The 14734-nt window shown below is 38.3% G+C and overlaps 1 protein-coding gene across 5 annotated transcripts in view; it reads right to left on the bottom strand.

Annotated features, from left to right (window-relative positions):
- LOC128694641 (diacylglycerol kinase zeta) overlaps positions 1–5778 on the bottom strand; it is an 881430-nt gene extending 875652 nt beyond the window's left edge. For 2 of the 5 annotated variants that reach the window (XR_011393407.1, XR_011393408.1), the window contains exon 1: positions 5024–5778. The gene's annotated coding sequence lies outside the window, so the exon portion shown is untranslated. The remainder of the gene's footprint in view (positions 1–5023) is intronic. The other 3 variants (XM_070095876.1, XM_070095875.1, XM_070095874.1) reach the window with 3 other exon arrangements.
- Positions 5779–14734: the final 8956 nt, after the last annotated feature.

The raw sequence follows: 14734 nt of genomic DNA, 5'->3' as shown, positions 1-14734 counted from the left end.
TGAGACTTTGACCGCGGGTTCAAACCCCACCCGTGGTATGGTTTGCAATCGTGTCGTTGCGATTTCGTGAGTCATGTTGACGGCTTTGAAGGGACTTGAGCTAGAGTTCGTCACGGCCATGCTAGCGGGAGATTCGTTTGTAAAAACTTGCATTTGTGGTCACAGTGGTGCCTATGCTAACCTTCCTATGGTGTAGAAATATACCTAGCTGGATGAATCTTATTGAAGCTAACTGGCCCAGTGGCTAACGCGACGGTCTGGAGTTTTGACTCTGGGACCGCGGGTTCAAACCCCACCCGTGGTATGGTTTATATGTACACTAACCTCAGTGTATACGGATACATCACTAAGTGTAAATGCCTTGATCTCTAAAAGTGATCCTTTGAATGCATCAATATTGCGTCCAATTTTATAATGCTGTGTAGTTTTTATTGCCAGTATTATATCCGAAAAACTAGATAATACTCTTAAGTAAAAGGACAAATGCAACTGGTGTGACATTTTATTGTGGCAACGTTTCTCTCTCCAGGAGCTTTGTCAAGCCGTTACAAACAATACATGGACACAGAAGGTATATATAAGCTTAGAGTGAGGTGTAATACTAGTGGTATTAGTAGTAGTAATATTAGTTGTAGTGTTAGTAGTAATACAATAGGGTAGAACAATCAACTTGTACACGAGTAAAAGGTTATAAAAGCTATTACTTGGGAAGCATAAAAAATAGGTTAGACAAATATTGGTGGTTGGATTTGAGAAGGTCTGTTTCAGTGCTCCTCCTCTGTAATATGCTAGATTATACTGAGCATTAATTTAAATAGGTTGCACAGATACCTATCCTCAAATCCAGGACAATCCAATTTGCAGCAAATCGTTAGTTGCTGTTTGATTCTCTCTCTATAATTTAACAATTTGTTTGCTGACGCAGGATTGGTAAATATAAATTTCGGACAGCAATGTTAGCACTTTAAGTGAAATATTTTTTAATCGTTAATGGCTGGGCGGATAGATCATAGATTTTCGGCCCGGACCCAGACCATGCCTCCTGCTTAATGGCCTGATAAACGAGGCTGCTGGTATTATCCTCACCCAGTCCAATGTATAAACCACAGAAACTGACTTAAGTAACTTATTCACTTCCTCTGGGTCTATTGGTAATTCCCCTAATAGACTGAGTGTCTTGGTCCTTTTAAACTTGTGTTATTTTTTGGTGCACTCACTGCACCCCTGCTTTTTCAACGGGAGTATTTTACACCGTCTGTCGAGCCTCTTGCTTGTTTTCGTAGGGAGTAATTTTGGTCTGCAGATTTGAGACCAGTCCCTGTAGAAATTCCCAGGTGTAAATTATGATGTATTTTTCTTAGGTGCAAATTATTTGATGTATCTTCTCGAATACGTTTCAAAGAGCACGGCTCTAGGGACTTAAGCGGTCCCAGTCTGACTGAATTTATGCAAGCAGTGAAGGTTCTCTGTACATTCTCCAAATGTGCAATTTCGCCTGCCTTTAAAGCGGTTATTATTGTACAGCAATATTACAGGGTAGATAGAAAACGTGACTTGGAATATCATCATTGGCTTGGCATCTCATGTTTCGAAGGTTCTATTTAGTCAGCCTATCAGTTTCCTTGTGGTTGTGATGATAACATTACTGTGATCCTTGAATGTGAGATCTGACACTACAACTTTTAAATAACTCTAGTAAGTAATGAGAATTTGCTTTATAATTCATTTATATTCATTCTAAGTTTTATTTCCTCAAATTTTCCATGGTGAAATAATTGAAATTTATCCTCACTGAACATCATATTGTTCTCAGCAGGCCACAGGAAGCTTGGTTAAGCTTGGAGATTTGCTGTGTCCTCATTGAATGGCTGCCGCTCTCATGTAAATTCTAGCATCGTCTGCATGTCAGTTATGAGAATGAGAAAGTATTCGGGCGAGTACTATGCCTTGGGAACAGAGATTTTTTATTGTGGCAGTCGCTGGGTTCTGTTTGTTAGAATGTTAAATATCCATCTGCCAACTTTTCCGGTTATTCGTTTTAAACGTATTTTGCATGATAAACTTTGATCGTTGTCATGAATGCATGTCAGACGATGGTAGAATGTAATAGGTAAGCTACTTACAAGCGTTTTTCGGAGAAACTAAACTGTGCCGCTCATAACAGTGATGAAGTCGGTTAACTAAAAAAAATATCCTTAGTACTGAAAACAACTGCTTGGCTGAAAAATAATGGAAAAATAAATCCCAAAGTTATAAATAGAGACTATCAATTTATTGGCTTTAAAGTAGTAGAAAAAAAATTTAGGTTATTATGCAGTTATAGCAAATATTTTACACAGATTTAGGCACTGTTATATACTGTAGAAAATATAAATCATATTCCCCTCCAACACCTTGCATGTAATTAGGAAACACTTTTGAGTTATAAATATTTCTGATTCAGTGGTTCAGTGTTAGTACACTGCCTTGCTCACAACCTAGGGAACCGAGAGGCATGTCTCCTCATACCTGTTGCCCCTGTTCATCTAGTAAAAACTAGGTACATGGACGTTAGTCGACTGTTGTGGGTTACACATTGGGGTAGAGAACTAATGGAACTAAGCCATACTGATATATATTTTTGTTTTGGTTTATCAAGGGTCACTAACAGGTTTCATAAACTGAATTCATCTTTTGTTGGTATGTATGCTTGTGTGTGTGTGTGAGTTTGAAAGTGTGTGTGTATATATATATATATATATATATATATATATATATATATATATATATATATATATATATATATATATAAAATTTTACGAAACAAATTTAAATACATTTACGAAACAACCCAAAAAATACACCTGTTATTTAAAAAGCATAATAAAAACTAAAACCCAATGACATCTTCAAAAAATTAGACTGGCACTTTTTGCACACCACACTCTTTCATACATTTACCGCCCTCCCCCCCCCACTAAACGCCACTGAATTAACAGTCAAAATGAGTCGGCAAGGTGCAGACACCCTTATTGAAATGTTCCATTATAACTTTAAATCTTTTCACTCTCCCTCTATAACAACATAACAGCAGCTATCAAATAAACATTAGGAGCAGCAGCAGTTTCATAACGTGGGCAAAATTAAGATTAAGATGCATATAAAATGATGGAAATGCCTTAGAGTAAATAATTATTTATATATATATAAGAACTGAAAATAATGGAAAACGTGAAAACATCATTTCAGTACTCGTAAAATATACCTAAAATAATTAACATTTACTAAACACTATAAATTTATTTTTAATATTTCAATTATTATATCAAAATTTGTAATATATATATTATTTGAAAATCTTAAAAAGAATATATAAAAAAGTTTAAATTTCTCAAATTAGTGAAATATTTGTTTTTAATAATTTTAAATAAATACTATTTTACACATGAAAAAAATATTTGCTGAAAATCAAATGTACCGTAAGTACACGGTTGGAATAAAAGAAATTTAAATCGAACTTGCACTTAAAAGCTTTATCCGTAAAAATGCTGATGAATTTGACATTGTAAAAATAACTTTTAAGATTCTGATCAATGTGTCAGCTCTGATAGTCTTATCAAAATCAAAGAAAGTATTAAATATCAAAAAATCTTTAATTTCTATAAATAAACATCTGACACGGTGTGGACAATATGATAGTAAGCAACATTTGAATATTATGGTGTACCTGGAACAAGACAAAATTAGTTAGAAGTGTTGAGACCTAAAGGGCTCGGGATCACAAAAGGTTGTCAGTCACCTGTACACTAATATCAAGAATACGTTAATTCATGTAATTGGGTTAAAGTATGCTCATTATAAACTTATAAACAGGCAATTTAAATATGCAAATACACGGTGTATACGTTATATATATATATATATATATATATATATATATATATATATATATATATATATATATATATATATATATATATATTATTATTATTAGTATTATTATTATTATTATTATCATTGTGACCATGAACAAGTGGCATTGATCAATAACAACACTGCGACTAGCCAAGGATTCGAACCCATGCTGCTTTGCCCGCCTCATGGTGAGCGAAAACCCACGAGGCGGGCCAAAGCAGCATGGGTTCGAATCCTTGGCTAGTCGCAGTGTTGTTACTGATATATATATACATAATCATGCCGAATAGGTAAAATCGGTCAATTAGCAAGAATATATTTAAAATTAAGTCCTTTGTCAAATTTTCTCTTATACGTTTAAAGATATATTTTTTCAATTATTTTAATGTAAAAATATTAATTTTGTACCAAAAGTACCTTAGAAAACTTGCCTAACCTTATTATAACAAATTCAATTTAATTTAGCCTAAACGAACTAAATATATTTAAGTTTACAGTAATTTAATAATAAACAGACACAATGAACTACATTTTTTTAGTTAGGTTCGGAATGATTTTTGTAAAATTATTGCATAAACAAATTTTCACTTGCCTCATTCGGCAAGATGAGCAATGCTGTTTAAGCCAAAATCTTAAGTTTTACGTATTCGGCACACACACACACAATATATATATATATATATATATATATATATATATATATATATATATATATATATATATATATATTTACTACGGCAAGGATAGGAAATTCAAAAGCTTGAGGCCTTCCGGTACAAAACCTTCGTCAGAAGGTAAGATATTCAATGAGTTAGCTAGGGATTACCTAAGAATTCCAAGAATTAAGTGGAAATGGTACCACGTTTTTTTAAACATAGTGGTCTTAAAAAAAAATTGTGGCACCCATTGTCATATAATTCTTTGAATTTTTTGCTAATCCCTAACAAATTCATTCAATATTCTACTCATGAAGCAGGTTTCTTACGGAAATGCCTCAGGCTCTATTTTCTACCATCATTCCCCCGTGGTTTATTTGCATACCTAATTGCCCTTTTTGGGACTTGCACATTATACAGTATATATATGTCGATCGATGGATATACCCACGTAGATACAGGCACCTCCTTACCTGTATGTCCCCCCCTTACTGAAGACTTGCTATTCTTCCTCGTGTTTACTGATATCCGCTGCCACACCACTATTATTCATGCTTTGCACTACTTCCTCTCTCTCTTAACTCTTTTCATGCGCTACTGTTTATCTCCGAGTTCCAGCTACAATTGGTCTCAATGAGATGCGGTGAAACAATATTCTGGAAAGATAACGCTTTTAGAAGCTCAAAATGTCTTGTTTCTTTTTCTCCTAATTATAAGTTTGTGCTTTAATTTTTTTTTCTTGGCAAATTATGACTGTCTGGGTAATTTTATCACAATATTTATCGTCCAAGTACTGTACTACTAATTTATTTATATAAAAAAATCGATGAGAATAGCTGATCTTTCCAGATGTCTCCGCTAAGAAGTGCTTAGCACTGATCGCAGTGACTGTTAGAGCCAAGTACGGATCTCAGCTGCATCTAGGCATGTCAGACCTTTATAGTACAAGAAGGCAGTACGAAACAGCTTTGACCGGCGTGCACAGCGGAGCGTCCACGTGAAGCTGGGCACGTCACCGCGACTTACGCACCCCACACGTCTTACCCGGGCCGAGTCACCAGCCGCACTGCTGCTCTATACCGCCTTCACTGACACCACCCATCTCGACCGCCACCACTACCGCTGCCTCCACTGCTGCTGCCGCTGCCGTAGTCGCTGCCTCCGATGCCAGTGCTGTTGCTGCTCCCTTTGTTATTGCAGTTACTGCTTTTACCGTTGGGTGCTGCTCTTGCTATTTCCATTGTTGGTGCTGCTCCTGTTCTTCCGGCTGTTACTGATGCTACTCTTGCCTCGACCCCTTTATGCGTCCTATTCGATCTAATTGGTGAACTCTTAGAAAGTGTGTCTTTTCGTCCTGGGGCTGTCATGACGCTCCTGCTGCCGCTGTTGCTGCTGTTCTGTTTTGAACCATCTGGTTCTCATTCCTGTTGCTCTAGCTTCCCCCGATACTGTCATTTCCTCGCAATTGATACTTATGCTAATATTTGTACTTTTACCTTTAATAAGTTTCGAGAGTCTTTCTACTCCCAGTGCCTGGCCATGGGCCAGGCTCGTTCTGTGCTTGCCTGGTCAACCTGCTCATGGCCTGCTGCCCCACATATTCATCACAGCCTGGTTGATCTGGCACCTGGTGAAGATACTTATCCTGTTTCCTCTTGAAGACTACGCTTGTCCCAAAAGTGTTTCTGATATCTTCTGGTAAGACGTTGAATAATCTGGCCAGGGTCACAGATGTTGATAGTGTTACCTTATTGTGATCACTGCATCCCAGCTTTTCAATGAGTATTTTGCACTTCCTTCCATATCTCTCACTCCACTATGTTGTCATGGCAGTTTGCAGATTTGGGACAAGGCCCTCAAGTACTGCTGTCACTAATGCTCCTCCTTATATAGCTTTATTTACCCTACTGTTGCGTATGCTGCTGCTGTTACTGCTCCTCCCTATTTACTTATTTCCAAGCTCTTGCAAATGCTACTATTAATAATTTTGTTGATACTCGTTTCTCGTTTTTGTTGAAAACCGCTGCCGCCACTTACGTTCCATTCAATTTAAATGATGGCGCTATAAAGAAGCGCTGTTAGTACTGATGGCAACGGTGACGGTAATGATGAGGCTTGCAGAGAGTGGGATTAGCACTGCTCCGCATGCCCATGGGAAAAAAAATCACTGCCAACCAACAAAACAACAAAATCCCCCCCAACAAACATGTAATATAACCTCATTTATATTTGCTAATATGGAGTGCATGAAGCCAACCACTAACTTCTAGGGGAGTCAAATGTAATCAATGTTTGCAGCCCTCACAGAGACCCACGCAAAAGATTACTTTGACAATGAAGCATGGATACAATCTTTTCAGATGTGACAGAACGATCAGGTAACAAGGGGGGGGGGGGAGTTGGCCTGTATGTCAGAGTCGCTAATTTGCACGGAGATACTGAACACCATAAATGATGCAGCTGAAGTTCTAACAATAAAAATCGAGAACCAAAACTTTGTCATTGTACTTGTATATAAGCCACCAGATACAACTTCCCAATAGTTCAAGGAACAGCTATCGAAAATTGACTACTGTCTGGAAAACCTTCCAGCCCCATCCCTAAACATCTTGCTGCTCGGTGACTTCAATCAAAGACATACAAAATGGAAGAATGTAACAAATAATGTTGTAGCAGAAATAATCCCTGGAGGCAGCTCAGATGAAAAGTCACACACACATGAGCTACTGAATTTCTGCAGTAATTACACCCTAAGTCAGCAGATAGTGGAGCCAACAAGACTGGAGAACACACTTGATCTTATTTTCACAAATAATGAGGACCTGGTAAGAAACATAATATCAAAAACAACTAATTCTAATCACAATCTAATCGAAGCTCATACTAGCATGCACAGGGGTTCTGATACGCAAAATGCATACAGCTATGAGGGTACCTTCACCAAATTCAACTTCAACAACAACATCAAATGGGATCAGGTAAACCATGTCCTATATGAAACATGTTGGGAAGATATCTTAAATAACATGGACCCTAACCAATGCCTTAAAAATATCAACCTTCTGGTAGCTGAAGTATGTTCAAGACATATTTCCCTAAGAAAAAAGAAAGAAAGAAGTAAACTAGAGAGAGATGCTCACTCTAAAGAACGCGAAGAATCACTGAGCTCCTCGAGAAAACTAGATTATCTGAAACACAGAAGGAAGCGCTAGCCAGGGAAGTGGAAAATATTGAGTTTATCTTAAAGGACTCATAGAGAATCCAGGAGAGACAAGAGGAGCTAAAAGCGATTAGTGAAATTTAAAGAAATTCGAAATATTTCTTTTCATATGCCAAAAAACAAGGAAAAACCACATCTAGTACAGGGCCCCTGCTCAGACATGACGGATCCCACACAGATTACAACAAAGAAATGAGGGAGATACAGAATTCTCAATATGACTCCTTGTTCAGCGAGCCATTAATCAGTCTAAAGATAGACAATCCAAATAATTTTTTCATGAATGAGCCTCAAAACCCTGTCAATGTACGCCAAATTTCTGACATAACCCTAACTCCACTAGACTTTGAGAAAGCCATTGACAACATGCCCATGCACTCAGCCTCAGGCCCAGATTCGTGGAACTCTGTGTTTATTATGAACTGCAAGAAACCCTTCTCACGAGCCCTAAGTATGCTATGGAGAAGCATAGACAGAGGTGAGATTCCAGTCACTAAAAATAACGGATATAGCCCCACTCCATAAACATGGCAGCAAAGCAATAGTTAAGAACTATAGACCAATAGCTTTAAAGTCCCACATCATAAAAATCTTTGAAAGAGGTCTAAGAAGAAGGATTGCAAACCACTTGGACTCCCAACAATTGCACAATCCAGGGCAACATGGTTTCATAGCAGGTTGCTCCTGCCTCTAGCAACTACTGTACCACTATTATATGGTCTTGGATGCACTGGAAAACAAACAGAATGCAGATGTAGTTTACACAGATTTTGCAGAAGCCTTTGACAAGTGCGATCATGGTGTAATAGCACACAAAATGCGTGCTAAATGGATAACTGGCAAAGTAGGCAGATGGATCTTCAACTTTCTAACATATCGAGCACAAAGAATAGTGGTAAACAGAGTTAAATCGGAAGCTGCCACAGTGAAGAGCTCTGTTCCACAAGGCACAGTACTCGCCCCTATCCTGTTCCTCATCCTCATATCAGACATAGACAGAGATGTAAACCATAGCACCGTAACATCCTCTGCAGACGATACTAGGATCTGCATGAGACTGTCATCCACTGGGGATGCGGCAAATCTCCAAGAAGATATAAACCAAGTTTTCCAATTGGCAACGGAGAGCAATATGATGTTTAATGAAGACAAATTCCAGCTACTCCGTTACGGAAAACTGGAGGAAATAATAGCTAGAACTGAGTATATTACAAACTCTAATCACACAATAGAGCGGAAAAGTAATGTGAACTACCTGGGCGAGGTAATGTCTGAGGATCTCGCCTTCAAGGGTCACAACAGTGCCACTATCACATCTGCGAGGAAACTGATAGGATGGATAATGCAAACATTCAATACAAGAGATGCCAAGCCAATGATGATCCTTTTTAAATCACTTGTTCTCTCTAGGCTGGAATACTGCTGTACATTAACATCTCCATTCAAGGCAGGCGAAATTGCAGATCTAGAGAATGTACAGAAAACCTTTACTGCACTTATAAGTTCCGTGAAACACCTTAACTACAGGGAACAGAGATACATCATAATCTACACCTGGAAGATCCTGGAAGGACTGGTCCCTAATGCGATGCAACATACCCCCAGTGAAAAGTAGGGCGCCATTAGTACACTAAGAGAAAATACAATAAGTGTCAGGGGCCCAAAGACTGTCCAACAACCTCCCACCAGCCATCAGGGGAGTTACCAATAGACCCCGTGGTTGTCTTCAAGGAGCCGGACAGATAATTAAAGTCAGTGCCGGATCAGCCGGGCTGTGTTTCGTACGTTGGACTACGTGTGGCCAGCAGTAACAGCCTCGTTGATCAGGCCCTGATCCACCAGGAGGCCTGATCACGGACCGGGCCGCGAGAACATTGATCCCCGGAATACCCTCTTCGTACGCAGGTAGTTAAAACAACTAGTATTTTGCCACTAATTTACTCTTTAATGGGCAAACATGTCCAGTCTTTGTTTATAAAAATAGGTTTGACTATCAATTACTTTCCCTTCTCACTGTTTCCTTTCTCACTCCTCTCTTCTCTTCCACTCTCACACACACTTTCTACTACTTCTATTACTACTACTACACCACACACACACACACACACACACACACACACACACACACACACACGTACGCATTTACAACAGGCCTAGTGTCTAATCGACATGTGCCTAGGACGAAATGGTAACACACACACACACACGCACACACACACATGCACACACACACACACACACACACACACACACACACACACACACACACACACATTTACAACAGGCCTAGTGTCTAATCGACATGTGCCTAGGACGAAATGGTAACTAACACACACACACACACACACACACAAGTCAAACTGCCTTTCAATTAGAGCGTTCACTTTCCTGCGAATTGCCGTTTGTTGATTTCTGGCCAACCAAACATTCCATCGAAATGTGATCATTTTTACTCTCTCTTAGGTTAAGTTTACTTCAATTAACGCATATTAAGTTGCATTTGCGAATAACTAATAGATCATAAGGAAATTAAAAAAACAAGGAAGGTACGCAGAAATCTCTACATATGAAAACAAAGGCTTGGCAGACGGTGCAAGATACCTGCAGTATAAAACGTCCAAGAATCTTCAACACCCTCCTTTCATGCATAAGGAAAATTACAAACAAATCTCTGGGCGTCTTCAAGAGGGAACTTGATAAGTCTCTTAAAGTCAATACCTCATCAGCCGGACTATGATACAAACGCTACACTGCAGGCGATGGGCATTAATAGATTGGATGATCAAGCCAGCAACCGGGATGTTTTATTTGGGACCGGGCTACGGGAACCAACGCCAAAAGCTACTACTGGTAACTGTTATATCTTCGAAATTGGTCATCCTGTGTTATTTAACTATTGTAAGAAAATATGTTCATCACTTAATATTATAGCGCGAAAGTCCCCGTTTATAGCTAAAATAGAGACTTTCGGCGTTATATTATTATCTGTTAATATATGAAAAATACCATGGTATTATCACTATTTTATTATTATCACTATTTTATTATTGTCGCTATTTTGTTATTATCACTATTTTGTTATTATTATCACTATTTTATTATTATTGTTAGGTAGGATTTCTTGTGTATATAGAGTTTAAGTCTCGGAACCATCCGGTGAATTGTTCAATTGTTTATGTCCGGTTGGCTGACGTTTGGGTCAGCTGATCCAACCTGACGACGCGTCAACAGACTGGCAAGTAGTCAGTCTGCTCCCTGCTCTAGCCCTGACAACTGATCGTATATTGGCTCTTACGGTGTACAGTTTGAATGGTTTTGAGAATTGGACTCTAGAGCTGACTCAGTTTGTTCCTCATTGCTCTGAAAGATTCTTTTGATATTTATATTCTTGGTCAGTTCAGTAATCCATAGAGATACTTTACAGCCAGATTCAAAGGTCTTGTTAAATCTTGTACCTTTTGTATTTTGAGTTTACAGTCTTGTTAAGACAAAGACGTAAATGTTAATGAAGACTTAATTACAGGAAGAATAATTAAACTTCCTTATTAATGTGACATTTCTATGATTTTGAACTAAATGTACATGGTAAATTTATTGTACAAAGTATTAAGTTGCATAAACTACAAAGAGAAGATAAAGTGTTGTATTTAAATACTTTAATAAATTTGAATATTATTCTATGGAGTTTCCCAGTTGAAATTATTTCCCCTAGACTAAAATACCTTTAAATAACTCGGATCCAAAAATCTTGTTGCATAAGAAATAAATGGTAACAGGCCACATTCTGAAGTTCTTTAAAAAATTTCTTATTCGCAACAAATGGGGTACCCGTCCGGGAGCTCTGTTGTTCTAAGACATTGATCAAAAGAACAATATTAAAGTTATATACTGGGAATTTATCTTTAGTTAATTTCAAAATATTGATCATGGAAGATCACATTAAAGAGTTATTTGAAGATTTAACATTGTCAAAGCTGGACTCCTTGAAACTTCAAACGTGCTGGCAGATAGCCCGTAAATTGGGAGTACCATACGATAGATATTACACAGCCAATACCGTAAGGGCAATAATTAGAAACAAATTGTTTCCAGGGGCCTCTAACCATCATGTAGCAGGAAATTCTGACTCTGAAAGTTTAGTTTCTCAAGTAAGCTACCAGTCGAGATTCGAAGTATTAGAAAAACAATTTCAAAGAGTTGATCTTGAAATTGAATCAGATAGATTACTAGAGGCCAAAGCGGGACCTAAAGTAGATAAAGTATTGCAGGGTGCAGCCGCTGTTTGGCATTCGCCCGTTACTGAAGGAAATCCTATTAATGGTCAGCCTGTCCCTCACCAAGGTGCACGTCCAAAGGAATATCCACATACCGCCAGTTCAATTCCCTCATTTTCGATACCATCGGGGCATATTTCTCAAAGTCAGTTTGAGAAATTAGAGAGACTATTTATTTTACAGACTGCTCAAATTGAGGCTCAGCGTAAATTAAATGAAGAAGACTTTCAAAGGGAAACGCTCCGCTATATAAGACAACTACAACAAGGTAATGTGAGTGAAAGATGTACTGAATCCTCAAATGATTCTTTCAATATACAAAAAGCTGCATCTATGGTTCCAAGGTTTAATGACAGAGATTTAGATACTTATTTTGAAGTCTTTGAGAATCAAGCACGTGCTATGAGCTGGCGCCGACAACACTGGGCAACCTTATTACATACTTCGTTGTCTGGTAAAGCTCAAAGTTGTACGGCTACGTTACCTTTTGAGAAATATGAGGTTTATGATTCCGGTAAGAAGGCTATCCTAGAGGCTTATGATCTCCTCCCAGTAAGTTATCAAAAAAACCTTTAGAGCATTAAAACGCCAGCCAACTCAGTCGTATGTAGATTTTGCACGTGAAAAGAAAATCGCTTTTGAGAGATGGTGTAGAGCTTCTAACTGTAAATCTATGGAAAGTCTTGCTTAGCGCTTCTTTTTGATTATAATAATAATATGGAAAGTCTTTCCCAATTGATCCTGCATGAGGATTTCTATAATAATTTACCAGAAGACTTGCATAGGTATTTGATTAGTTGCCCCATAGTAAATATACTAGAAACAGCCTCGCTCGCCGATAATTATGAAATATCTCAACAATTGATTGGCAAAACAAAAAGTAAGGAAACAGTGACTAAATATGCCCCTAAGAAAGGACGATCCAATCTTACAGAGATGCGTCGCATACAGAATCCTTGCCCGACCTCCTAGGATGCCTCCACGCCCATTAATAATAAATTTAGATCTAACTCTAGGAAAAGTTCAAAACCACTAAGGCATAACAGTGAGTTGAACTGCACTTATTGTAATAAGAAAGGGCATTTAAGGAAACACTGTTATTGGCTAGAGAGGGATACCAGGAACGAGCGACTTCGTTTCCCAACTCAGGTAATATCTTCATCGACAACTCAAAAGAAACTGAACCCTAGTACCGAACAAGGTTCACAAGAACGAATCAGCAGTCATTCTAGATGACTCAATACTAGAGCTGTTTCAGAAAAAGATATTCACTCAGCTATGAGTCCCTACTTTGCTAAAGTGAAAGTTGGAATAGACGAGACTCAATTAGTTGAAATTAATTCCTTCCGTGATACTGGAAGTTATTTAACATTGTTGAAGCAGGACATACTTCCCGTAAGTGATATGACTCGCACAAAGCTAGATGTCTTATTAGAAGCCTATGGAGGTGCCATTATAAGAGTGCCTCTTCACAGGATATACATCCAAACACCAACCTATACTGGCTTTGTGTCGGTAGGTATATCCAGTGAAACTTTTCCTATTCATAGGCAATGATCTAGACTATCCGGGTATAAACCGAGAGCCTCTAGTTATTGATAATTCTACTGACATTAACTATACCATAGAAGCTCGAAAAGAGGCTCCTACCTTATTTCCTCTCAATGTTATAACTAGAGCAATGTCTAGAGCGCCTCAAAATCCTTTATCAACTGAAGTCCTAAGTGAAGGCGAAGATTTAGGTCTCGATTTATTGTTCAGCCGATCCTTACAACCCGGATCTTCAAATCTGAAATATTCTATGATCGGCCCTTTTCAAGATTCTGATATTAAAATGCTATCGAAAGAAGATTTAATAAGGGATCAGTTCCTTGATCCATCCCTAGAGAAATTACGAGAGATAGCTATTACAAAAGACGACGCCCAAGACCTGGATAATTGTTACTATCTTGCTAATGGTATATTAATGAGAAAGGGAAAAGTCTCTTTTGTCTTCCGACGATCATCTGTCTACCAGCAAACATCTAGTAGTGCTACCTAGCACCTTTAGAGAATTGGCTATTAGTTTCGCCCACCATAGTCCCATGGAAGGACATTTGGGAGTAAAGAAAACGCTGGGCAAAATAGCCAAGCATTTTCATTGGCCCAGAATGAAGGAGACTGTGGAAAGCTATCTAAAAGGTTGTCAAGTCTGCCAAGTGACCGGCAAACCTTCGCACACACCTCCACCAGTTCCCCTCATTCCGATTCCCGTCAATGGTGAGCCCTTCTCACGCCTGATAATAGATTGTGTTGGTCCGTTACCCAGGACTAAACAAGGGAATCAATATCTGTTTACAATTATGGATGTCGTTACTCGATATCCGGAGGCTATCCCTTTGAGAAAAATTAATTCTCGCATCATTGTTCGAGCTTTGCAAAAAATTTTCTCACAGGTGGGGATTCCCCGAATAATTCAATCCGATCAAGGTTCAAATTTTAACTCTAAGATGTTTCGTGATGCCTTATCTCGACTCGGAATTAAGTCCGTATTTTCTGTTGCTTATCACCCTCAGTCACAAGGAGCCCTCGAACGATTTCATCAAACATTAAAATCAATGTTGAGAGCGTACTGCGAGCAGTTTTCCAGAGATTGGGACGAAGGAATACCATTCCTCTTGTTCGCCTTAAGGGAAAGCGAACAAGAAAGC

Source organism: Cherax quadricarinatus, chromosome 51 (assembly GCF_038502225.1).
Source record: "Cherax quadricarinatus isolate ZL_2023a chromosome 51, ASM3850222v1, whole genome shotgun sequence".
In the NCBI taxonomy this organism is placed as follows: Eukaryota; Metazoa; Arthropoda; class Malacostraca; order Decapoda; family Parastacidae; genus Cherax; species Cherax quadricarinatus.
Note: the sequence above shows the minus strand (reverse complement) of the source record. Positions and strands in the feature narration are given on the sequence as shown.